Source organism: Agelaius tricolor, unplaced genomic scaffold (genome assembly GCF_023055355.1).
Source record: "Agelaius tricolor isolate 1412-34295 unplaced genomic scaffold, bAgeTri1.0.p SCAF_57, whole genome shotgun sequence".
Lineage (NCBI taxonomy): Eukaryota > Metazoa > Chordata > Aves > Passeriformes > Icteridae > Agelaius > Agelaius tricolor.
In genome coordinates, this window is record NW_027269317.1 from 180618 (window position 1) to 207362 (window position 26745).

The 26745-nt window shown below is 49.6% G+C and overlaps 1 protein-coding gene, 1 long non-coding RNA gene and 1 pseudogene across 2 annotated transcripts in view; all 3 read right to left on the reverse strand.

Moving 5' to 3' along the window:
* Positions 1–21822, reverse strand: part of LOC139604878 (zinc finger protein 271-like) — a 30981-nt pseudogene extending 9159 nt beyond the window's left edge.
* Positions 1–26745, reverse strand: part of LOC139604917 (serine/threonine-protein kinase PAK 3-like) — a 99027-nt gene that overhangs the window by 58077 nt on the left and 14205 nt on the right. The window lies entirely within an intron of this gene.
* On the reverse strand, positions 1683–9086 carry LOC139604987 (uncharacterized). Its single transcript, XR_011684193.1, has 2 exons — positions 4184–9086; positions 1683–3817 (listed from the first exon to the last, which is right to left on the reverse strand). It is a non-coding gene; the product is annotated as an uncharacterized lncRNA (long non-coding RNA).

Below are 26745 nucleotides of genomic sequence, written 5' to 3' on the forward strand. Positions count from 1 at the left end.
GAGGAACTGGGAACAACTGGGAGACAACTGGCGGCACATGAACAACACTGAGGTGCCTGGGAGTGCCTGGCAACAACTGCCAGAATGTTCAGCGCAACTGGGATATACTGGGAGGGTCTGAGACCACAAGGCTGTGGGACTGGGACCAGACTGGGAGCGACTGGAAATGTGCTGGGGGAACTGGGAACACGCTGGGGGCAAGTGGGAGTGACTGGGGCCCTGCTGGGAGAGACTGGGATCATTCTGGGAGTGCCTAGGTCTATGCTAGGGACAACTGGGAGAACTGGTTCAGCCGTCCTGGTCCGGATGGTCCCAGTCCATATTTGATCCCACTCCCTATTTGATCCCAGTCCATATTTAATCCAAGTCCATATTTGATCCCAGTCTATATAATCTCTGTCCAGTTTATCTCAGTCTGTGGGATCCCAGTCCATATTTGATGCCAGTCCATATTTGATCCCAGTCCATTTGATCAAAGTCCATATTCGATCCCAATCCATATTTAATCCCTGTCTATATTTGATCCTACTTCCATATTTGATCCCAGTCCAAATTATACCAGTCCATATTTATCCCAGTCCATATTTGATCCCAATCCATTTCATCCCATTCCATATTTAATCCCAGTCCATATTTGATCCTACTTCCATATTTGATCCCAGTCCAAATTATACCATCCATATTTATCCCAGTCCATATTTGATCCCAGTCCAGTTTATCCCAGTCTGTATGGTCCCAATCCGTAGGATCCCAATCCATAGGATCCCAGTCCATATTTGATCCCAGTCTAAATAATCTCAGTCCAGTTTATCCCAGTCTGTACAATCCCAGTCAATATTTGATCCCAGTCCATGTTTGATCTGAGTTCCTATCTGATCCCAGTCCATATTTGATCGAGTCCCTATTTGATCCCAGTTCCTATTTGATCCCAGTCAATAGTTGACCCCGGTCTGTATTTGATCCCAGTCCATATTGGATTCCAGTCAGTATGATCCCAGTCCATATTTGACCCCAGTCCATATAATCTCAGTCCAGTTTATCCCAGTCAGGATGATCCCAGTCCCTATTGGATCCCTGTCCATAGTTGATCCCATTCCATATTTCATCCCAGTCCCTATTTGATCCCAGTCCATATTTGGTCCCAGTTCATATTTTATCCCAATCCATATTTGATCCCAGCCCATATTTGAACCCAGTCTATATAATCTCAGTCTATTTTATCCCAGTCTGTAGGAACCCAATCCATATTTGATCCCAGTCCATAGTTTATCCTAGTCCATATTTGATCCCAGTCCATATTTGATCCCAATCCATTTGATCCCAGTCCATATTTGATTCCAGTCCATATTTGGTCCTAGTCCCTATTTGACCCCAGTCCATATTTGATCCCAGTCCGTATTTGATCTGTCCCTATTTTATCCCACTCTGTAGGATCCCAGACCCTATTTAATCCCAGTCCATATTTGATCCTAGTCCATATTTGATCCCAACCCCTATTTGATCCCAGTCCATATTTGGTCCCAGTTCATATTTTATCCCAATCCATATTTTATCCCAATCCATATTTAATCTCAGCCCACATTTGATCCCTGTTACCTCTGCTGAGGTGTGATGATCTGGTTCAGGAACGGCATGGCAGCAAACCTCCAGCTGCTTGGGCCATGTGCTCACAGACACCAATATGGTGGATGGCAAAATGGCGTTTATTAACTGGTTACATGGGGTTATATAACCTCGGTTCTGCTTGTGTCATAAATGGGGCTTAGGTAACTTTAACAGCTGAGGGGAGGGGTTCTGTCTGCCCGTACAACGCGATATCTTCCGATCGCCTGTCCCTAACTTCCCACGATTAGTTATGATTAGTTAAAAACACACGAAGTGTAAAGGTTATAAAAATGCAAAGGCTGTTAAACTGATTTATGGTAAAACCGACAAATGGTAAAAGGCAATGCAACATATCCGCAACAAGCGTGCCTCAAAGCAATTGTTGGCGGTCAACAAATAAAATGTTAACTTTTTCTAAACGGTTTTTAACAAACAACACTAATTTGTTCAATATGCAAGGCCCAAAAATCAATGTCAGGAGTATCATAGTAAGAGGGCCTATTAAAGTGGAAACAAGGGTAGTCAGCCATGGGAACTGGTTGAACCATGACTCGAACCATCCTTGTTGAGCTTCTCTTTTGCTCTTTCTCTGGGCTAGCCTTTCCCTTAGTTCAGCCATCGAGTCTCGTACGACCCTGGTATGGTCTGCATAAAAACAACATTGTTCCTTCTAGGCGACACACAGACCTCCTTGTTGCATGAACAAGAGGTCTAATCCTCGTTTGTTCTGCAGGACAACCTCTGAAAGCGAGGAGATGCATTTCTCTAGAAAGGAGATGGATTTTTCAATTCTCTGTAAGTCCTCATCGATGGTCATCTGCAGTTGAGAAAGTTCTTGGTGTGGAGGTACATGGCCAAGACACCTGTGGCTGTGCCAGTAGCTCCTAGACCAAAGAGCATTGCAATGGTTATGCCCTTTATTACTTCCCTTCTGTGGAGCCGGTTGGATTCCTCTAAAAGTTGATATACTTCTTCTTCTCGGTGGTACAGGACTCTAGGAACAATTAGAACTTGGACACAAAAATCAACAGTTATTGAATTTATCAAGGAGCACACAGGGGCTTACTCCAGATTGCTGACAGACCCACATTCCTAAAGTAGTCGGAATCGCCCACGGATCCTTCCATTAGGTTCGATAAATTCAGTGCAGATGTTGCCCATCTGCCTTGCTAAAATTGCATTGCCGAAGCACTTGCCTTGGCCTGTGACCTGACTCAGGGTAATTCCCCTCCGGGGGGTGTCCCACCTGCACTGATGTGGATTCTCTGCTATCAAATAGTTAAAAGGGACATTAAGGGAAACACCCTCATAAAAAGGGGGCTTTGCATCATAGCGATAAAAAGGTGGCATTTAATACATCAAGAAACTAATTGTAAGGAGCTGGATTATCTAAAAGGCTGTATGGGGACGAGGTAGGATTTAATGCTTGTACATTAAGGGTAAAATTGGCGCTAGTTGTGATCCCCCTCTTGGGCCCGTAAGAATTAGATTGGGTCCGATTGATTGGGATACTGACGGTAGGAGCCTGATAATTTGTATGTTCACCCAAATGTCGTGAAAGGTGCGGACAAACACTGACCACACCTTACCAGTGGTCCAACTCTCATGGGTCGGCTGCAAAATTGTCATTGTGTCATTGTGTAGCTCGTACAATTGTGTTTTCTCCCGTCTTGGGGCATATATATTTGATTGTGTCTTCTAAATTTTGGTTCCAGACAACCATGGGGAGCATACCTGACTTGCAGGAACTTATCAGGTTGCTGTGGTTGCTACCTATTGCTTGTCATGATAGTTTCACACCCCCAATATCTGCAATATCCATACCCTGGATAGTTACAGAAACTTTTGCCTGGGTTGGAAGCAGGGCACCAATTTATAGTGATAAATCTCTAAAATCGGGGAATCCTAGCCGTGGGGGAAAAATGTCCCTTAGCTGAAACTCAAAAGATGGGCTGTCAGGTGTGATGGTTTCTTTGATAGCATTATCGCTTGAGACATGGCGTAAAACCCACCTGAATGGCTGGTGAGGGTAATGCCCTGCATCGGCCTGCCCTCTGCCAATTAACCCTAAAAGCAAGATCACACAGAGATACCATTGCCGCTTGGATTTCACTGGTGTGGGATTCTTGGGAGCTGTCAGGCTGCTTGGTGATTTGTCGCTTTCTTCAGGTACTGGGGTATATGGGTTGTGGGGATGTCCAAGGATCCAGTCCTGCAAATAAAACTTCACAATTCTCATTAGTTCGACTCTGAAGGTCTGGTTTGATAGACTTAAGTGGGCACCATTTGACTATACCGGCTTTTTTAACAGCTGCGTACCCTCGCCCCGTGAGCACTACTCTCCAACCTCGCTCCCATTCCCCTAGTTCATTTCTAATTATAACCTGTGGGCCTTCCTCTAGCGCTCAGGTGGCCCATTGTCTCTGGGCGGGGCTGCTTGTTTCATCCCCCCTAGGGAATTGATTTAATGCTAACAGAGAGGTTGCCAGTATGCGCGCTTGGTCTCTCGGGGGAATGGAGTTAGTAAAACCCTCTGTTTTAGCCAATACCTCCCTGGCTCAGAGGTTTTAGCCAATACCTCAATTTGGCTTTCAGAGTTTGATTTGCTCGCTCAACAGTGGCCTGCCCAGTGCTATTGTATGAAATGCCATGTACTGAAGTGATACCCCATTTTGAAACGAATGCTTGGATCAATTTTGAAACAAAATTGGGCCATTGTCTGTCTTGATCTGTTTTGGAACACCAAGCCACGCCATGGCTGTTAACCAATGTTGGATGGTTGCTTTGGAGTCAGTTTTTTGATGTTGTGTGTCCATGTGGCCACGATCACCCCGCTATATGTATCCACAGTCACCGCGAGCCACGCTCGGGGTCTTAGCAGCTGACATTATGTAAAGTCTGTCTGCCATATTTCTGCAGCTTTGAGGCCTCTGGGGTTGATGCCGCTAGACCACAGTGGTGATTTTTGGCAGTGGGGACATGTGGCGACAACGTGCTTCGAATCAGCAGCCGAAATCCCGCATTTTTTCACAAGTGCTTTAGCTCCGATATGAAGGGACTCATGTAGTTGACCGGCATCTCTCAGCGTTCACAGTCCTCTTGCAGCGGCGTCTGCCTTGTCGTTGCCGATTTGAAAGAATCCTTTAACCGGATTATGGCTGTTAACGTGGATGATAGATATAGTGCCTTTTTGCGAAAAAAGTGCCTCTTCAAGCATAATCACCACTGTGGACACTGATATGCCAGGTCCAGACATGGCTAGGCAGAGTTTACCCACAAATATAGAGTCCGTTACAACACTGAGGTGCTCTTCTGGGAACAGTCCACATGCTAGTACTACTGTGGCTGCTTTGAGTTGCTGGACTGAAAGCGTAGGGTCAGTGGTTTTGATGCATTGCCACTGTACTCCTGACTGCCATCCCGCTGCTGCGGTGGAGGTTAGCGAAGATGTGTCAGTGAAGACCCTGGGTCCTGCTCGTGGCTGATCCATTATTTTTGATGGGAGATCAATGTTGACGATCGCAAGCAGCTGAGTCCAAGCGGGTTTTGCTGCGTAGCGAATCTCTCCTCCAAATCCAGCAAGGGCTATGGCTAGATGCTCTGATATTGAGGCTGACTGCGTGGAAAGCTATTTGCGGATGGGCAGATATATCTTGGCGGGTTTGATGCCCAAACGCCTTAGGGCGAGTTTCCTGCCTTTCATGATAAGGCTGCTAAAGCACTCAACTCCTGGGGAAAAAGTGCGTGATGGTTTCCCTAAGACTACCCATTGTATTGGTTGGGCTTTGTCAGGAGCCCTTGGGCTAGCGCTCCTACTCCCCCTTTCTTTGTAAAGTGGACATACAAGTCAATTGGTGCGCCTGGGTCCCATCTGGAGAGCGTGCTTACCGACATTTGATGTTCAATAAAATTGAGCGAGCTCATCGCTTCTAGTGTCAGAGTTTTCTGCTCCGATGGGTTTTTCCCTCTCAGGAGGCCGTTTAGGGGGTCCATGACCTCGGAAGGGATCAGGATGATATTGCGGAGCCATTGTAGGGATCCTACCAGCTGCTGCATGCCATGGAGTGCCTTGATGTCTCGTTGAATTTTTATTTGGGGAGGGGTTATATAGGAGTTCGAAATTCCCACCCCTAAAAAGGTTATGCACGATCCCTTTTTTATTTTTGCACTCACGATTTTGAACCCATTTATTTTCAAGGTCTCCAAGACTGTCGACACTAGCTGGTCTACTTGGCTCGCTGATGGCACAGCGATCAGAATGTTGTCGAACGATGATCGCAGTCGGATCGCTCTGCCAGACTGGCGCTAGTGCTCAGTCTACCGTGATTTGACAAATGGTTGGGGAGTTGACCGTTCCTTGGGGCAATACTCTCCACTGGAATCGCAGGTTGGGCCGCTGGCTGTTCAGGAAGATGACAGAAAAGGCAAACCACTCTTTGTCTTCATTGTGCAGGGGAATGGAAAAGAAACAGTCTTTAATGTCAAGCACCGCACAGGGCTGTCCTCTTGGTATCATCAAATTCATCGGCAACAAAGTTTGTACAGGACCCATTGGTTGAATTCTTTTGTTCACCTCTCGCAGGTGAACAAGGAGGCGGAAGCCCTCATCAGATCATTTGGGTATCACAAAGATTGGGATGTTCCACGGGCTTGCGGAGGGTTCTATGTGGTTCCGCTGTAGCTCACGGCTAATTAGCTCAAGAAGGGCAATCATTCGAGGCTTTGACAAGGGTCACTGCTCGACCCACACTGGGTCCACTGAGTTCCATGTTAGTTTGATAGGTAGCAGTGGGTATGCAGCAGTGGTCCTTAGACTAAATTTATCATCCTGACATCCAACAGGGCTAGGGCATCCCTCCCCAGCAAGGGTGGGCATTCTGACATGACATATGGGGAAAGGGTGATAGTTCTCCCCAGTCCTCTTTCGGTGCAGAGCGTTATCGCTACCGGTTGGGTGCTTTTTCAGGCCCGGGACAGCCCTCCAGCCCTGCCCACCATGGGGGCTTCTGCCAGTTTCCACTGTGAAGGCCAGTGTATGTTCGGGATGATGGTAACGTCTGATCCCGTATCAACCCAAAAGGGGAGGCAGATAGCAGAATCATCAGGGCTGTTATAGAGACGGCAAACTGCCCTCACTATCAGCGGGTGCCTGCCCACCTTCACGGCAAAGGCCACCCAGGGGTCCCGCTCCCATGCTTTCATGGCCAGGGCCACCCAGGGGCCTCGCCCCCAGGGAGCCGTTCTTGGCATTCCTGGGGTGTTGATGGGTTTGGCTGAGCCGTTGGTTGAATTGCGAAATTGGTCATTGGAGGGGGCAGTGGGTGCGGGAGCTGCGCGCCCCATTGAAAATTGGTGTAACTGGGCCGCTTCATGTCCCAGGTGGGAGGGAGCTGTGTGCGGCCCGGGTGCCCCCTCCCCCTCCCTCTTCCCTGATGTTTAGATCTGCACTCTTTGGCAAAATGCCACTTTTTCCCACATGCCCAGCATGGCCCCCTAGGTCTCGTCTGGCATGGGGGAACAGCTGTTAGTGGATGCCCTGACTGGGGGCAATTCATTGCAACGTGACCTGCCTGGCCACACTTAAAGCATGCTATCACACTGGTTATTGCAGTGTGGACGGCTGCCTGGATTGGAGCTAGATGTTCTTCTTTTGTGACATGCCTAATCATGTCCGCGATGCTAGACCGGGGCCGTAATGACCGTAAAACGTCCTTAGTAGCTGAATTGCATTGTTGGCGCAAACACTCCGCTAACACAGGGCCCTTCTCTTCCGAGGGTAAAGCTGAGGAATTGAGTGCTGCCTGGAGGTGGTCCACAAACTGTGTAAAACTTTCACTATCGCTTTGCTTTATAGCAGACCATGGCAATGGTCTAGCAATGACCTTAGAAGCAGAGTGGATAGCCTCTCTAGAGGCGTGGGTAGTTGTCATAACCTCATGGGCCTGAAGGCCCTCGGCCTGTGCCTGGGGGGTGATCATGGTTGGGTCTGTGCCCATGAGTCGCTGTATACTGGAACCGTGCAGCGGGTGGTCTGCCCCAGTCACTAAGGCCAGCTGCTTTGCGCAATTGTCCTCCCATTCCTGTTTGAAGACGATCATCCCCACCCTGTCAAAAATTAATCTGCAGGTTTGTTTAATGTCAAATGGGAGCATGTTATCTCCTCCAAAAACACTATCGATAAGAGTGGAAACCACAGCTGAATTAATCCCTCTGTCTGCAATTGCTTTAACAATGGCTTGCACATCCTTGGGGTTTACCAGTGAGTAGGTCCTCTGGTTTCTGCCTTGCCCCCCCACTTGGACCGGGAACGCTACCGTGACTGATGGGGCTTAATTGGCCCATGCTATTTTTATTTTCCTCCAGTCTGTAAGCGGGTTTCGTTTCTTTCCTAACTTCCCCTTGACCCAAGCAGGAGCATTGTGATTACTAATCTTGTATACTCTCACTCCCTCTTTATCAGAGTTGGAGTCAGCTATGGACCACTTGTCAAACCATTCGTCCCAGCTCGAGTCTGACTCGGGTCTGGAAGTTGACTGACTGGATACTTCCAGACTCCGGGACCTTTTTGTCAGGCTTCGACCCTGCCCCTTTTAACTAGCATTGGGCCACTCCTTCCCTCTAGACTTGCCCCGCCTCCTGCTGGGTGAGGCTCATGTCTTATAAAAATATGTTTTCAGACAAACACTCTGAGTGGGCCTAATTCCCCCTCCACGTGTCTCCCCTCTTTCCTGCTCGCGCGTGTCTGCGTTATTTGGCAGACCTTCTCTGTCCCTGCCAACCGCATCCGCATCCCTGCCATCTCTCTGGGGTTCGGCACCACCCTGCGGCGCGTAAGGCAGAGGTCCCTCCCAGGCCCCCTCAGACTCAATGGCGGTGCTCCACGCCTCCTTTGCCAGCCCGTCCCAAAAAGATCGTGCCTGCTCTTTTCCCTCAGCCGGTGGGCTTGGGCTCCAGAGCTGCAAAGAGCGTCCCCGTAGCTGCAAATCCCTGCGCTCAGCAGGACCGCAATCGCCCATAGTCTGCGTAGCCGCCTCCATCCCCAGCCAGGGCACGGCCAGCAAACAGTCCCGTGCGGCTTTCCAAGTTTCCTGCTCTTGCCGAGCCTTTTGGAGAGCCTGTACGACTCTTCCCCATGATTTAAGATTCTTCCCCGAACCTGAGGATATTGTTTCCTCGGCCAGAGCCTTAGTACACTTGTCCCATATTTCTGGGTGGATATGTCCACCGGCTAGTCAATGACCCCAATTTGCAACAGCCTCAACACAGCGAGGGTTAAGACTTTCGGTTTCCAATCAATACCCCATTGCCTATGAATCTGAAATACGACCTTTGCAAGAGCTTCCATCCTCCTTGCTGGTCCGGGAGTGTCCTCCCCGCTGAGTTGGCACAGCCACTTCAGCCGCCATTCACCTGTCCAGGCGATTCCCGTTTCCCAGGTAATTTCCTGGGTTTTGGCACCACTTTCTTGCCTCTGCTGAGGTGTGATGACCTGGTTCAGGAACGGCACAGCAGCAAACCTCCAGCTGCTCGGGCCATGTGCTCACAGACACCAATTGGTGGATGGCAAAATGGCGTTTATTAACTGGTTACATGGGGTTATATAACCTCGGTTCTGCTTGTGTCATAAATGGGGCTTAGGTAACTTTAACAGCTGAGGGGAGGGGTTCTGTCTGCCTGTACAACGCGATATCTTCCGATCGCCTGTCCCTAACTTCCCACAGATCCCAGTCTATATAATCTCAGTCTATTTTATCCCAGTCTGTAGGAACCCAGTCCATTTGAACCCAATCCGTATTTGATCCCAGTCCATAGTTTTTCCTAGTCCATATTTGATCCCAGTCCATATTTGATCCCAATCCATTTGATCCCAGTCCATATTCGATCCCAGTCCATATTTGGTCCTAGTCCCTATTTGACTCCAGTCAATATTTGATCCCACTCTGTAGGATCCCAGTCCCTATTTGATCCCAGTCCCTGTTTGATCCTAGTCCATATTTGATCCCAGTCTATATAATCTCAGTCTATTTTATCCCAGTCTGTTGGAACCCAGTCTATTGGAATATTATCCCAATGTTAGAGGATGGAACATGTCTGGGCTCGTCTGGCCTTGCTGCTTGACCAGAGGCGGCAACTGTGGTGTTTTTACCTCAGAGACACCCCTGGCTAGCTGCTTGTTGCAACTGGGCACTTGGAACAAGTCCAGGCAAGCAGGAACTCAGTTTTACCTCTGGTGGAAAGGCCTTAGGCGATGGCAAAGAGGAAAGGAGACGGATTCTGCCAGAGGGTTTAATCCAGAGTTTTATTCCAGGGTCACAGATCTCTGAATCTTGGTAACAGCTCCAACAGAATGTCGACCGCATGGTCTCAGTGTCCTTTTAAGCTCGAGGGGAGGGGGAGGGAAGGGGCAGGTATGGCACCAAGCAGGTGGGAGGGGGGGAGTCTCAGGGGACAAGTGACACTTGGCTAGGCCAATGACCCCAGGGCTGAGAAGCATCTTTTGAACTTTTGCCAATCACACAACGACGCCTTGCTGGAATGTTAAGCTTGACAGACACCACTTAGCAGGAGGCAAGGGGAGGGGAAGGGAGAAGATATTGCCACACCTGGGAAAGGACTGGGATAGCTAAAACAGGATATTGCTTCATACTGCAACACCAGTCCATTTGATCCCAGTCCATATTTGATCCCAGTCCACATTTGATCCCAGTCCACATTTGATCCCAGTCCCTATCTGATCCCAGTCCCTGTTTGATCCCAACTCCTATTTGATCCCAGTCTATATTTGGTCCCAGTTCATATTTGATCCCAATCCATATTTGATCCCAGTCCATGTTTGATCCCAGTCCATATGTGATCCCAGTCCACATTTGATCCCAGTCCACATTTGATCCCAGTCCCTATCTGATCCCAGTCCCTGTTTGATCCCAACTCCTATTTGATCCCAGTCTATATTTGGTCCCAGTTCATATTTGATCCCAATCCATATTTGATCCCAGTCCATGTTTGATCCCAGTCCATATTTGATCCCAGTCTATATAATCTCAGTCTATTTTATCCTAGTCTGTAGGAACCCAGTCCATTTGATCCCAATCCATATTTGATCCCAGTCCATTTGATCCCAGTCCATATCCGATCCCAGTCCATATTTGATCCCATTCCATATTTGATCCCAGCCCCTATTTCATCCCAGCCCCTATTTCATCCCACTCTGTAGGATCCCAGTCCCTGTTTGTTCCCAGTCCATATTTACTCCCAGCCCCTGTTTGATCCTACTCCATATTTGATCCCAACCCAGTCCGTATTGCCCTGCACACATTCCAAAAGTCTGGAATTCCAGGTCTCAGCTAGGAAAAGATGTTCCCACCCGTGAAGGCAAATGGAGCAAAATCCTACAGAGACATTTCCCTGCCAGCCTTCAGGACTTCAGCTCCTGGGACCGCAAATTAAAATAATAATTGGGAAATAAAATAATAAATAATCAGGGGAGGGTCTGTGGGGACAGAGGGGTCAATTAAATCAATGCAGGGTCAAGTAAATCAGGGAAGGGGGCAGTTAAATCAGGGCAGGGGTCAATTAAATCAGGGGAAGATCTTTGGTGGCAGAGAGGTCAATTAAAAGAGGGCAGAGGTCAATTAAATCAGGGATGGGGTCAATTAAATCAGGGGAAGGTCTTTGGTGGTCATTGGGGTAAAAAATCAAAGGAGGGTATTTGGTGGTCCCTGAGGCAATTAAATATAGGGAGGGTCTCTGGTGGTGCCTGGGTCAATTCAATCAGGGGAGGGTCTCTGGTGGTCCGTGGGTCAAGGGAGACACTGAGAGAGAAACAGAGCAGGCAAAGAGAGGCAGGAGAGAAAAGGGGACACAAAGACAATGAGTTGAGAAGGAGGCACTCTGCAAACAGAACTGCAATGGACTGAACATGAACGGGAGAGAAATCAGTAAGTCTGAGAGTTTTATTTGCTATCAAATACATCCCACACACCCAGCCCCACACAATCCCCATCCCACCACTCTAATTGAGCTCCCACAACTCTAATCACCTCCCAACCCCATCTCAGCCTGGTGGCAGTGGAATCGAGTGAGTTTGGTGTGGGGTTGAGTTTTTTGAGGTGGGTTTGAGCCCTTCTGGGGTAAGATTGAGCTGTTTTCACTGGGATTTGAGTGGTTTTGAGGTGACAGATCCATCCCCCTTGGCTTTTGGAGTGCAAAGAGATGGAGAATAGAAAAAAATTAAGGTGAAATTAAAAGTAGAAGCAGCCAGATGTGTTCCCAACATGGATCACAGGGAATGTGCGTGACCAGGGCTGTGCCCAAAGTGCCTCCTCCAGTGGGGGATGGAGCTGGAGCAGTGCACAAAGCTCTGCCCGCACTCGGGGCACTCGCAGGGCTTCCCTTACTGGTGCCTCCGTTGGTGTTGGGTCAAGTTAGAGCTGCTGGAGAAGCTCTTCCCACACTCGTAGGGGACACTCGTAGGGCCTCTCCCCTGTGTGGATGCGCCGGTGGGTGACGAGGTTGGAGTTGTGCTTGAATCCCTTCCCACAGTCGGGGCATTGGAAGGGCCTCTCCTCTGTGTGAATCCGATAGTGCTGGAGGAGGTAGGAGCTGGTCAGATGACCCAGTCTCTCTGCAAGTCCCTCAATGTCCCTGGGCCTTACCCGGGTCGGCAGAGAGTGGGGGGGGTAGCCCCACCACGGCCGACTGCGGGGAGACACTCTCTGTGCCCCGAGGGTGCTGAGGGCACTCAGGCTGGTTGCCTTCGTTGCAGCAGAGACGACCGAGACGTCGGTGGAAGAGGAAAGGGGCCGTCTCCCAGCAGGGGATATTCCAAGGTTTTATTAAGGAGTCCCGAGGGAGCTCCTATACCTCAGGGGGTTCCTCCTGCCGAGAGCACTGGGGGATGTCCGGAGCTTACATTTAAAGGGGGGAGGAAACTAACATAGATAAAATCCTACTAACCAATAGGTATCTCTGGGGGATGGGTGCTGGGGGGATAGACATACAAAACAGCGTATGGGGCAGGACTTGGGGGGTTGACCCTTGGCCCCTGGCTAATCACTCGACAACTTGGACCGAAACTTCTAGGTAGGGGGCTGGGATGTCGAGGTGACTGGCAGAGAGCCAGGGTGGGGGTTTTGGAGATCTTATCCCGGGAAAGGGATAACACAAGTAGAGGGAAAAGGAGGGGGGGGGTACAGTCTGGGATAAGCCATTTGGGAAAAACATGGGAATACAAAACAAACTACTTCAAAGTATTACAAAATATAAGAACGCACTACAACATCTCCCTCTTTTCGTTTAAATAAAAAAGGAAGAGGCACCTAAGCCTTAAATTTCAGCTCGGAGTGATATCAAGCATCAGCAAACCAAGGCTGTTTTGTAAATTCTGCAGAGGTGTCTGTCCCTTCCTCAGAAGAGGTGGGAACAGTCACCTGATTGACCTCTAAAGGGGAAATAGCTTTCGAGATCAGTTTGGTCACAATGCTCTTGATGATCCCAAAACTGATCAAAATAACAAGAAGAACAAGCAAAACTAAAAATACAGATTTCAAAATGGATTTGACCCAGCCCGAGAGTCCCCATCCTTGAAAGAGTCCATCCATCCAGTCCGCTGTTTCTTGCTTGATGTCTTGGACCATTTGTTGCATCTTCCCGATGATTTTGTGGACATTTTCAGCTTTGGATGACAGATTCAGGCAACAGAGACCTTCAAACTCCTCACAACGATGGTTATGTAGCAAGAGGAGAAAATCAATTGCAGCCCGATTTTGTAGGGTGGCTTGCCTTGTTGTTTCATCGTCTGCCAGGAGGTCTGAAAGTGCAGCTGATGTAATATTGGCCTGTTTAGCAACCCAACACTCTAGATGTGATAATTCGCCTAGAGCTTTAGCTGCAGACACCCATGGCAAAAACACGGTGATCGCAACTCCTTTTGGTTTGGACCAATGTACAATTTCAGAATCGCAATTTGGGTCCAGATTCCTTAAATCTCTCTTTTTGCGGGCCGAATTGCGGGTGTTGGTTTTGGTTCGCCAATCCATGATTTGGGTTTTGTTGGGTGTAAACAGGCTCAGCTTTCCAATGGTGCATGGACCTCCGATTAGACGAGAGGGGATGCCTGCCCATGCCCTGTCCCCGCAAATGAGGAAAAACCCCTTAGGAAGGGCACGGGGTTTATTATCAGGGGTAGAAGGTATTCCTACTTGGGAAATTTTCTTACACCAAATTTTTGCTGTGTAATTCACTTTAAACTGTTTGACTTCATGGTACAAATCTACTTGATCTTTTGGTGTAAACGTAAACTGAACACAATAGAATGCCTTGGCAGAACCAAGGAGTTCAAATTCTTGGGGTTCTTTTTCTGCTACTGCTTGTCTATCAATTAATTTTGACCAAGGGGATAACGGATTATATACTGGGGGAAGGGGAGCAGCTAATGTTGGCGGAAATTCATCATATTTGGATGGGATCCCCACAAGGCAAGTGGACATCGGGTCAGACACAGAAGAGGCTGACAGGCAAATGTGGTCTTGGTTGAGGACTCTGGTGAGGGTGGTCCACACATTTGCTTGGGGCTGTGGAACAATCCACATCTGACCTGGACGGACGGCTGTCAACAGAAGCAACGAAAGGATGGGGCTCATTCTGATGACACCAGGGCTGAGTTCAGATCAAAGGAAAACACTAAAACTGAAAATAAAAAGTGTTAGGGATGAGGTCCAGGTAACAACAATTTAACTTTAAAGAGTCTGACGGCGCTTCCTCCTCCAGCAGGCGCTGGCTACCTGTGTTGCAGCTTTGTCCTTTGACACCTTAGGAATGTACGGTCTCACCCACCTGGAGGGGATCCATCTCAAGCCTGAGGGAGTGGATACACACGCATATCCCCTACCCCAGACTATGAGCTCATGGGGCCCCTCTATTTTCCAAGTTTCAGGGTCCTTTATGAGGACTGGCGGACGGACTTTTAGCTTGTGCTGACTGTTCTCGTTAAAATGTCTTACAATAGGTGGGTTAAGGTTTTCAAAGGTACAGTTCAAAAAGTTCAGTGTGAACAGCGCTTTGGACAGCTGGATTTGAGGGGTCTCTGTTTTCATAACTTCACGTTGTCGGTGAAGAACCTTTTTTAGGTTCTGATGGGCTCTCTCCACCACAGCTTGGCCTGTCGGGGAATAGGGGATGCCTGTTTTGTGTTCTATTCCCCATTGCTGCAGGAAGCTCTGAAGGTCTTTGGACTTGTACGCTGGGCCATTGTCTGTTTTGATGACCTTAGGGATTCCTAATGTGGAAAAGGCTTGCATGAAATGCTTCTTTACCTCACTGGCCTTCTCCCCTGTGTGGGCAGAAGCGTAGATGGCACCAGAAAAGGTATCCACAGAGACGTGGACATATTTAAATCTGCCAAATGATGGGATGTGGGTTACATCTGTCTGCCACACTTCGCAGCTCTGCAAGCCCCTAGGGTTTGCACCTGCACTTAAGGTAGGTAGTGACTGATTTTGACAAGAAGGGCACGTGGCTACGATGGCCTGGGCTTGTTTGTGCTTCAGATGGAATTGTTGGACCAAGGCAGGTGCATTCTGATGAAAAAATTGATGACTGATCTTTGCTTGTTGGAATACCTCTGGGAGAGGGGCCATCTTGGCTGTAGCCGCAAGGGCATCAGCTTTCCGGTTACCTTCTGCAATGAACCCCGGCAGGTCTGTGTGTGACCTAACATGCATCACATAAAAGGGGTGTTCTCGGCCAGAAATAATTCTTACTAACTTAGAAAGTAATTCATATAAAGGAATGTTGGAAACTTCTTGCAACACAGCATTCTCTGCCCTAGACACTACACCTGCAACATAAGCTGAATCAGTAACTACATTTAAAGGCTCAGGAAACTTCTCAAAAGCTCTGACTACAGTGGCCAACTCAGCAATTTGGGGTGATCCTTCCACCTTGGCAATATCTGCTTCCCACTGTTGAGTTTGGGGATCTTTCCAAGTTACCACTGACTTGTGAGACGCACCAGACGCATCAGTAAAAACTGTCAGTGCTTTTAGAGGTGTCCTGCTCTGAATACTTGTCAGTGATAGTGAAAACTGAACATCTGAGTTGAAAATTTTGTGGGCCGGTCTGTGAATTGAAATTTGGCCTGTGTAGCTATCTAGGGCTAATTGCAAGGCTTCATTCTCTTGATAAAATTGCTCTAGCATTGCTTGAGACAAATGGCCTGATTTCAGGTTTAAGGAAATGTAAATGCAGTCAAAGTCACACCCTGCCAATTCTCTGATCCGTATCCTTGCTTTCCGGATCAATTCTGCCATCAGCTCTTGTGACATTGTCATCCTTTTTGACCTGTTGTGACTGAGAAAGACCCACTCTATAATTAAGAGGGGATCTTTCTTGACCTGGTCCTTTTTCTTTGCCTGGACAGTTTCCCGCTGAAAAATCATACCATGGAGATGTGGCAATTTGCCTAAGATGATAAATTTGAAGGGGAGACCCTGCTGGCACCTGTGGGCCTGCCTAGTAGACATGATTTCCTGAACTTTCTCCAGTGCGGTTTTCGCTTCCTGGGTGAGGGTCCTAGGAGCACTAAGGTCATCTCCCCCTTTTAACAAATTGAAAAGGGGGGCTAGGTCTTCGGTGGAAATGCCTAGCCAAGGTCTCACCCAATTTAAGGATCCACAAAGTTGATGGAGATCCGCTAAGGTTTTGATATCATGTTTGATAGTCAATTTTTGCGGCACAATGGTCCGCTTTCCAATCTCAAGGCCCAGGTACTTCCAAGGTGGCATCTTTTGAATCTTTTCTTCTTGGAGCTCGAACCCTGCAGCAACCAATGCATTGATTGTCAGGTCAAGTGTGTGAGTAAGCATGTCATCACTTGGGGCACACACCAGGATGTCATCCATGTAGTGCAGGATGATGGAATCTCCTGCAGCTTCACGGACTGGAGACAACAAGGAAGAAACATACCTCTGGCAAATCACAGGACTGACTTTAAGTCCCTGAGGGAGGACCGTCCAATGGTATCTCTTCATTGGGGCCTCCAGGTTAATGGTGGGAACCGAAAAGGCAAAACGCGGAGCATCGTCAGGATGTAGGGGAATGTGAAAAAAACAATCTTTGATGTCAATTACAGCTAAAGACCAATTTTGTGGAAGCATGCTTGGTGAGGGCATCCCTGGTTGTAGGGAGCCCATGTCCTCAATAACGTTGTTGATTTGACGGAGGTCATGGAGTAGTCTCCACTTGTCTTTGTTTGGTTTTTTAATGACAAAGACAGGCGAATTCCACGGCGACGTGGTCTCCACAATGTGACCTTTTTCTAACTGCTCTTGTACAAGTTCTTCAAGCGCCTTTAATTTGGTTTTATTGAGCGGCCACTGAACTACCCGTATTGGAGTATCAGTTTTCCAAATCAATTTTTGGGCATGGCGCACCTCAGCGACCGCTCCCCGAAAAACCTGCGGGTTTTCTGGGATGTCAATTGTGGTTCCCCATTGAACCATTAAATCTCGGCCCCAGAGGGGCTCTGTGTAGTCTAAAACAAACGGGCGAATGGAAGCTATTTTGCCATTGGGTCCCTCAATTTGAACAACGTTTTTTGACTGTCTTGCCAATTGAATTCCCCCTACACCTTGCACGTGTCCTGCTACATTTTGCAATTCCCAGTGTGATGGCCACTCTTTAGATGGAATAATCGTGACATCTGCTCCAGTATCTAAAAGTCCTTGTATGGACTTGTACTCGCCACCACGGTGCAACCCACATGATAGCTTGGGTTTTTCTCTTCCCAATACCTGAGTCCAGCAGACATTGGGATGGAGTTTACCTCTGAGGGTGTCTGCTTGCTCCTGGTCCCATGGAGGCTCAGGTACTGGGATTACTTGGGCTATGATTTGGCCTTTGGGCAAGTACATGGGTGGATGAGTACAGTGAAGCCATATGACAAATTGTTTCAGGTCTGATGATATGAGACCCGGAGGAATAATAATTTCTTGGGGTGTGTGTTTTGTGTCCCCAAGGACGACATACTTACTGTGACGTTTCTGGCAAAGCTGTGTCCAAGTACCTGGTTGTTCAGGGTTAACAGATATGAAATGCCAGTTAGTGTCTCTGAGATGGAGAGGTTCGGTCAACGCCAGCCTGTAAGGGTTATGTGAAGAGTCAGTGGTTAAAATTGGTCTGGGATTATTCCAATGAAATGAATGTTCTGTTTTGTTTAAAGCCAGTGCCTCGCTTGGCACCGGTACATCTTTTACACTAGATTTCTTTTCCCTCCCCCGTACTTGAATTGAGCCCACCCTATTTTTGTCATAGCGCTGGGGAAAGGAGCGCTCTTTACTCAGTTTTTTGAGAGGTGGTCCTTTGGGCAATTCTGGTTTTTAAGCGTGTTGTATTTAAAATCTAAAAACTGCTTTTTCAGAGGGCAGTCAGGCATCCAATGCCCTAACTTCCCACAAAGATGGCAAGGTCTATTAGAGCTGGAGATTCTCTCTTGTGGCATCGTGACATGCTGGAGCTGGCTGGTAAATGGTGGCTCAGGGGCTTCCACTGCAGCAATCCTTCTCTGTGGTTTTGGTCTCTCGTCGTGGTCAGCGAGGGTGACAGTAACTTTCTTCTCACACACTTCAAGCATGGCCTGCAGCGTAGGTGTTGGGTCAAGAGGCAGGCTGAGAATAGCAGCTTTGCACTTCTCATTGGCATTTTCTTTAGCAATCTCGGTGAGGATTTCCATCCTGGCTCCTTCATTCTGAACTTGCAATTCAACAGCTTTTCTCAACCTTTCCACAAAACTCAAAAAGGACTCAGATGGAGATTGTGTTATTTTCAAATAATTCTCAATTGGAATACTAGGACGGAGCCCAAAGAAAGCTTTCTCAGCTGCTCTAGCACATTCTCTGAAAGCCCTTGTGGGAATGCTTTCTGCCTGGGTCAAGGCGTCTTCCCAACCCCCCTGTCCACAGAGGTGATCGAGGGATAACATGTTACCATAAACATCACGAGCAGTAGCTTCATCAGCCCACAGAGCTGGTAAAATTGCTCTCAATCCTTTTTTCCATGCTGCATCCCACAAGAGATATTCAGAAGAGGATAACAGGCAGGAAAAAAGGTGTTTTATATCAGCAGGGGTTAGAATGTGAGCGAATAATGTAGCTTTAAGGAGCCCTCTAAAATATTCACTTGATCTCCCAAAATCTTTTTGGGCTTTGGCTAGTTCTTTAACAGAATCAACAGAAAGGGGGCTATAATTTGGCTGGAATGCCCCGGTGACATCTGGAATATATGACACGGGGGCAACAGAAAGGACCTGTGCTGTTTCCGGGTTCTGTCTGCCGGCGACAGCGTCTCTTGTTACACTGCTCGGGGCGCCGGAGGGCGGGCCGTGGGGGGGGCGGAGGGAGCCCGCGGCGGGCGGGCAGAGCTCTGAGGGGGCGGGGGCGGCCAAGGCCAGAGCAGGAGGGGCGGCCGGGGCCGGGGCGGGAGGAGCCGGAGGAGGGGCCGGGGGAAGGGCGGGAGGGGCCGGGGGAGGGGACGGGGGAAGGCGGGTTTCGGGGGCGGGGTGCTCCGAGCAGAATGGGTTGTTGGGAGAGCGAAAGGCATTCTGGGAAGAAGAGGAAACCGGCATTGCCACGTGGTGTCCACCATTATGGTCCGGGGAAATTACCGGGCGCGTCTCAGGGGTACCAAGGCGGGCACTAAGGTTGTGAGACACGGTATTATAACTTGTGGAAGCAGGGGGGAGGGTGAGATTTCGGGAATTCAGGGCAGAAGTGTCCGGGTTGGAGACAAGAAGCCTCTGGGGGGGGGCAGGGATTTGTACCGGGGCTGGGGGTGGGGAAAGGTGGATGGGGGAGGGAGAACCGAACTCGGAGGGGGGTAGATCGGGTTTTTGGGAAACAGAGATATTGAAACTGTTGCCAGATGGCTGTTCTTGCATCTTTAAATTAAATTTTACAACATTTCTTATCTGCAGGGCTAAAAAAGCGAATTTTGACGGAGATATGTCTCCTGATTTCCCTGCCTTCAATAATTCACTACCAATTTTGTCCCAAAAAGCCAAATCACTGAGATTTTCAGTGGACACGTCGGGGAAGTGAAGGAAAAGCCATCTGACGAACTGTTTAACATCTGTTTTTGAAAATCGGATTTTTTCACTCTTAAGAATGTTTAAAAGATGATAATAGACACCCTTGTGAGATACAGAAAGCCTAGCACCCATTTTGGCTCTGATTTTAAATTTGTATCTCAAATTTCAGCAACCCAGGTGGGGGGGGGAGGAGAAAAGCCTCCAGCTGGCAGCCTGCCCACAATAGAGAGAAAAAAAAACTTCGGCCCTCTGCGGCGGCCTGAGAACAAAGGGCAGGGAAACACCCCCTCCCAAAGAGGGGAGAAACAAGAGAAGGGTAAAACTTACCAATCCAGCTGCAGGAGAGGGGAACGAAAAAGCCTGGGATGTTGATTTCCACCTGAAACCGACTTCTTAGGGTACTTCGAAGCTCCCAGTTTCGTCCACAGGAGAGCAACTCACTAAAACGGAGTGTGTTCTTCCGAGGTAGCTTGCCGGCCGAAGGCTTATCGAACAGACTGAAAGAATGTCCGAGCCCCTTTCCGTGGGCTCCTGGAATGGTCCCAGAGCCCCACGTTGGGCGCCAATCTGACCCAGTCTCTCTGCAAGTCCCTCAATGTCCCTGGGCCTTACCCGGGTCGGCAGAGAGTGGGGGGGGTAGCCCCACCACGGCCGACTGCGGGGAGACATTCTCTGTGCCCCGAGGGTGCTGAGGGCACTCAGGCTGGTTGCCTTCGTTGCAGCAGAGACGACCGAGACGGTGGAAGAGGAAAGGGGCCGTCTCCCAGCAGGGGGTATTCCAAGGTTTTATTAAGGAGTCCCGAGGGAGCTCCTATGCCTCAGGGGGTTCCTCCTGCCGAGAGCACTGGGGGATGTCCGGAGCTTACATTTAAAGGGGGGAGGAAACTAACATAGATAAAATCCTACTAACCAATAGGTATCTCTGGGGGATGGGTGCTGGGGGGATAGACATACAAAACAGCGTATGGGGCAGGACTTGGGGGGTTGACCCTTGGCCCCTGGCTAATCACTCGACAACTTGGACCGAAACTTCTAGGTAGGGGGCTGGGATGTCGAGGTGACTGGCAGAGAGCCAGGGTGGGGGTTTTGGAGATCTTATCCCGGGAAAGGGATAACACAAGTAGAGGGAAAAGGAGGGGGGGGGGGTACAGTCTGGGATAAGCCATTTGGGAAAAACATGGGAATACAAAACAAACTACTTCAAAGTATTACAAAATATAAGAACGCACTACAACAGTCAGAAACCTCTTCCTGCATTTATCACACTCGTAAGGCCTCTCCCCAGTGTGGATGCGCCGGTGGGTGATGAGGGTGGAGTTCTGCCTGAATCCCTTCCCACACTTAGGGCATTGGAAAGGCCTCTCCTCCATGTGAATCTGATAGTGCAGGAGGAGATGGGAGCTGATCCTAAACCCCTTCCCACACTTGGAACACTCATAGGGCCTCTCCCCAGTGTGGGTCCTCTGGTGCGTGATCAGGCTGGAGCTCTGGCTGAAGTGCATCCCACACTAAGAACACTTGTATGGCCTTTCTCCAGTGTGGGTCCTCTGGTGCTTGATCAGGCTGGAGCTCTGGCTGAAGCTCTTCCCACACTCCCCACATTCGTAGGGCTGTTCCCCAGTGTGGATCCTCTGGTGCTGGATCAGGTGAGAGTTCCGGCTGAAGCACTTCCCACACTCGGAACACTCATAGGGCTTCTCTCCAGTGTGGGTCCTCTGGTGCCTGATCAGGTGGGAGCTATGGCTGAAGCTCTTCCCACACTCCCCACACTCATGGGGCCTCTCCCCAGTGTGGATCCTCTGGTGCACAATCAGGTCGCAGTTCCACCTGAAGCCCTTCCCAATCTCCCCGCACGTGTGGGGCTTCTCCCCATCATGGAGCTGCTCATGGAGCACCAGCTCCGAGCTCTGGCTCCATCTCCGGCCGCCTTCCCGGCCCAGGCTGGCTCTTTCCCCCTCACATCCCCACCATCTGCGTTTGCAGCCCCTCCTCGTGCAGCAGCTCCGGGGCTTTTCCTCCCCGTTGGCTTCCTGCGCCGTGGAGCCGCTCAAAACGGCCTCTGCCACCAGGTTCTGCTGCGGGCATTTGTCCTCCCTGCTCTCCATGCTCAGCTCCTGCTCTGGGGGAGGAAGGACAAGGACAGCATGGGATTTGCCTCCGTGCCACAGGCAAGGGCAAGGAGATCCCCCCAGGGTTGAGCTGCAGCCGGGGGCCCTGCTGGGCTGGGAGATGGAGCAGCACAGAGGGGAAAGGGGCACTCATTGCCAGCTCGGGGCTGTGCACAAATCACAAACAGGACTGGACTGCTAGGAACGTGTCTTGAGCTGTTTTATTTCCCAGCATCTGTCTCATTACTTGGTTATGACAATGGTAAGTTGCCAGTAGCTCACACCACAGGTAGCAGACAAAGAACTTCATGTTCAAACTTACTTTAAAAGGTTTTTGACCAATCACGCAAAGCAAAGCCATACTGACAGTAGTTCTATCCAAGCACTATAAGCACATTGACGGTTAAAACAATGCTCCCTTATTTCAAATACAATACCTGCTTGTAAGCCTTAAAACACAATGCACTGAGCTCCATTATTAAGCCTGGAACTTCCTAATATCTATCTAGATACACTTTTCTGCAGGTTAGGGAGTTATTCTAGATAAGTGTTAATGCACAGACCATTGTTCTATTTCTCCCTACTTTCTACTTCTTATATAACTTTTCTGCTGACCAATCTTATGGTTACTGCAAAGCTCTAATCAGTTCTACTGTCTCTGAGGCTTGTCTTTTGAAGCTTTCCCAAAACCCTCTGATTTTAAGCATTCCACAGACACTGATTTCCCCCTCACCTGCCTCAGTGACCCAGGGCATCTTCCTCTTCCTTGCAGCCTCCCAAGTGTTGGCAATGGGAAATCCTGGTTTGGGGAAAACAAGGGATGAGCAAGTTGAGTTTGATGGTTCCTCTGCCTGAGTCCATCTCTACAAGTCAGCGGCCATCTGGGCTCCAGAAAAACCTCCCAAACACCAAGATTCAGCCCCGAAAAAGCCACCCAGGAGTTCCCTGTCCCTGGTCCCTCCCCTCTGGTGTTCGGGGGTTCCCCCCTGTTCCAGCTGCTGGGGTCACGCTTGGATTGGGGATCCCCCTTCTCCTCGGTGCCCGCCCTGCCCAGGCTGCGGGCAGTCCCAGCAATCCCAAAAGCTCCCCCCGCTTCGCTCTCCCCATTTCGGGATGCCGGGGCTGTTTGGGCTCCCAGGCTCCCTTCTCCTCTCATTCTCTGCTCTGGGCTGCAGCGGCTCCAAGGAGTCCCCCCTGCCCCTCTCCAGGCTCTTGAGGCTCCCGCCAATGGTGGCGCTCCCCCCTCTCTGGGCTCCCCACTTTGGGCTCCTGGGCCACACAGGGCTCTGCTCCTCCAGGCTGCCTCTGCCAGCAGCCGCCACCGCCACCCCCCGATGTCCCCCCAAGGGGCCTTTTCCGCTCAGCCTTGGACTTCTTCATTCTCCAAACATCCCCCCAAAAACCCAACCCAGGGACCCTCTGGATATCTGGGCCGAGCTCCCCCTCCCCGCTCACCAGCGCGATGGGGGAGGCGATGATCCCACAGGTGGGGGCTGCGAATTCAGGCAGGGATCGAAGGCGTGGTTCCCTCAGTTCAGCCTTGATCCGCTTTTGTCCCTCCTCTTCCATCCCTCCTCCCCCTGCTCCTCCCCCCTAGCCCCACCTCCTTTTCCCCCTTCATCCCTGCCCTTCCCTGCCTCCTCCTCCTCCCCCAGCAGCAGCCACACCCTCGGTGCCCGTTCCCGCAGCCCTCGCAGCCCGCGGCAGGAGCGGGGATGGAGCCGGGACAGGTCGGGATGGGCAGCGCGGGGCTCTCGGCTGCTCCCAGCCGCTGCGGGCGGGGGGAACCCGGCCCGGGCCAAAGGAGAGACAAACTGGGCAAACTGGGGGCTGCACATCCAAACTGGGCCTTGCTGGGGACCCTGCCTGGCCACTGCCAGCCCTTGGGGCTCCTCCCGGCACATCCGCCAGGGGGGAGCGCACACAGGCCTGGGGGATCCCAGCAGTGGCAGCACTGCCAGGGACTGGGCTGCACTGGGACCGTACTGGGAGTGACTGGGACTGTACTGGGCTTGTACTGACATCATACTGGGATCATACTGGGAGTGACTGGGACTGTACTGGGCTTGTACTGACATCATACTGGGATCATACTGCCATGCCAGGGCACACTGTGATTGCACTAATGGAGAGTGGGATCATACTGGGATCATACTGGGATTGTACTGGGAGTGAGTAGGAGCCTGCAGGGGGCAACTGAGACCATGTTTGGCGCAAATGGGATATACCGGGAGTGACTGGGAGTCACTGTGAGCAACTGGGAACATACTAGGACCAACTGAAAGGAACTGGGTGCATACTGGGGGTGATTGGAAACTGCTGGGCTTACACGGGGATGAACTGGGATCATGGCTGGAGGTGACTGGGATCCTACTGGCAGTGAGTGCCACTACACTGAGGCTGACTGGGAGTGCTTGTGAGCAAATGGGATCATACTGGAAGGAACTGGAAAGATGCTGGAGATAACTGGGGTACACTGGGATATACTGGGAGCGGCTAGAAGGAAAGTGAGGGTGAAAGAGAGCAACTGGAACCATGTAGAGCAAAACTGGTTTATTCTGGTAGAGACTGGGAGCACACTGGGCTCATATCTGGATCATTCTGGGAGTGACTGGACTAATACTGGGAGTGACTGTGTGTCACAGTGAGCACACCCTGCACAACATCCCCCATACTGGGCCTGACTGGGAGCAACTGGGAGCAAATGGCATCATACTGGGACTCACTGAGTTGATTGAGGAAGCAACTGGAACCATGCTGGCGGCAGCTGGGACCATGCTGGGAGAGACTGGAAGTAAGTGGGATTATAATTGTGAAAAGTGCATATTTTGTGATTGGGTTTTGGCAAATATGAAAATGAATATTATACATCTTGTGTTAGAAACTAATGCTGTATTAATTCTCTTAAGAAGTGGGTTAAATACAGTTTTAGGTTATTACAAAATATTAAAATAGAAACTATGCTTGGTAAGAGACTTTCTTAAAGAAAGGACTTGCAGCGAGATAGCAGCCCCAGGACACCTAAATCATTCAGAGAAAAAGAATTTATTGCCCTCTTATCAGATGAACTTCTTCCCGCCTCGAAGGCGCTGTTAGGATTCAGAGGAAGAAGGTGGCACTGACCAGAATCCCACGTTTGGAATTTATGCATCATGTATGAAGTGTATGAATATGCAACCGGCTATTGTTTTTAAGGGTTAATCCTTTGTTAACAGGTGTCCTTTTTAGGGCTTGTGCTGCCCAGAAAAAGGTACCCGGACTCCATAACACTTTGTATTTGTTGTCTCATATTGTCCTAATTCAAATTGTCCAAATTTTTATTACTCTAATAGTATTACTATTATGATAATTATTTTATTACTATTAAACTTTAAAAATTTTAAAAGCAAGTGATTGGCGTTTTTCACAATTTGGTAGCAGAGGATGGTTACCAACACCTCACTGCCGGTGCTTCAGGAGAGTCAGAGTGGGGAAGGTGCCCCCTGCCCTCTTCGGCAGCCTCGCTCTGTTTGCCCTGGGGTGACCGACAGACGCAGGTTATGGTGGACAAAAGGAGACAATAAAACAAAGACAACGGAAAAAGGCTCCCTACAACCACGGCAATTGGCCCCCTAAGAGTAGTAATGTACACGAAGAACTCGGGAAGGAAAAGGGATTGGTAAGTATTTCTCAGGGGGGATGAATGTGAGTGAATGAGAGGCGGGCTGGTTGTGCCAGACCTGCCAAGTGAGTGCTGGAGTCTCCCATGCTGCGTTTCTGACTTTCCACGGTAAGTGGCCAGTAAAGAGACAAAGTGAATGTTAAAAGGAGTGAGAGAATCCCCCGGGGTAACTGGGACTGGGTCTCAGAGAGGGGCTGGACCCCTCGGAGGAAGGGAGCAGAGGAGTTTCCTAGCCCAATCCACTAGGAAACAGGACAAAAGGGGCTCCTAAAAACCTGCTGGGTTGAGGGATTAATATTCCAAGAGCATTCAGGGTTAAGCAAAATTCTGCCGGATTGAGAATATGCTCAAGAGCATTTGGGATTGGACAACACAGGTGGATTGAGAAATAAAAAAATGCCCAAGTGTTGGGGAAGATGAAACAGGAAAGCCTTATAAATATGATTGTCTGGCAAAAGATTTTGACAATATAGAAACTATAAGCAAGATTGAAATCAAAGCAAGCTTTGAGATACCTCAGTTAGTGAACAACAGGAAAACAATGGTGTGGCTGGCTGAAGGTAATCCCCTTTTGATGGAACAATTCCCTCTGCTTGCAGACAGATCCAAGGGTCAGAGCAGATCCTGCCAGCTTGGCAGAAGGGGTCCAAAGAGGAGTTTTTAGCATTTAAAATGTAACACAGTGTGGTAATGTAATGATTCTTATAGGCTGTATGTAAATGCTATAGGACGTGCATCTTGTACTAGATTGGCTAGTGAGAAATAGAATATTCAACACAGAAGATTTATTGAATTGTAATGGGAACCTCACTCTCTTACACTTTTACCCTCTTACTCACTCAACCTCTCATCCTCTCTACCCCTCTCTTCTCTCGGGCCTGCTCCAGCTGTGCCTGGCAGCTCCAAGCAGGGCCCTGCACCCGGGCCCTTTGCAATAAACCGCAAGTTCCAGGGCCTGGCTGCAGAGATCTCTCGTCTCCGTCCGTCCCGACCGTCCTACCCCCCGACGCTCCTACACCCAAGAGCATCTGGGGTTGGCCAACACAGCTGGGTTGAGGGATATCCAAGAGCACCGGGACTGGCCAGAAATACCTAAACTTGTAATAGGTGATGTGAAAGTAAAAGGTACCTTATTGTTGTCTTGTTTGTGTGTGAGAGTGAGTCACACACAAAATCAGCCTCAGCTTCCCAGGCAGGTGGGAAGGGGGGGCTGTGGAAAGAGGTGTGTGTGACCCACAAATAAGCCATTGTCCCTTGGGTGGGTGGGGGCTGTGGCAGAGCATGTGTGT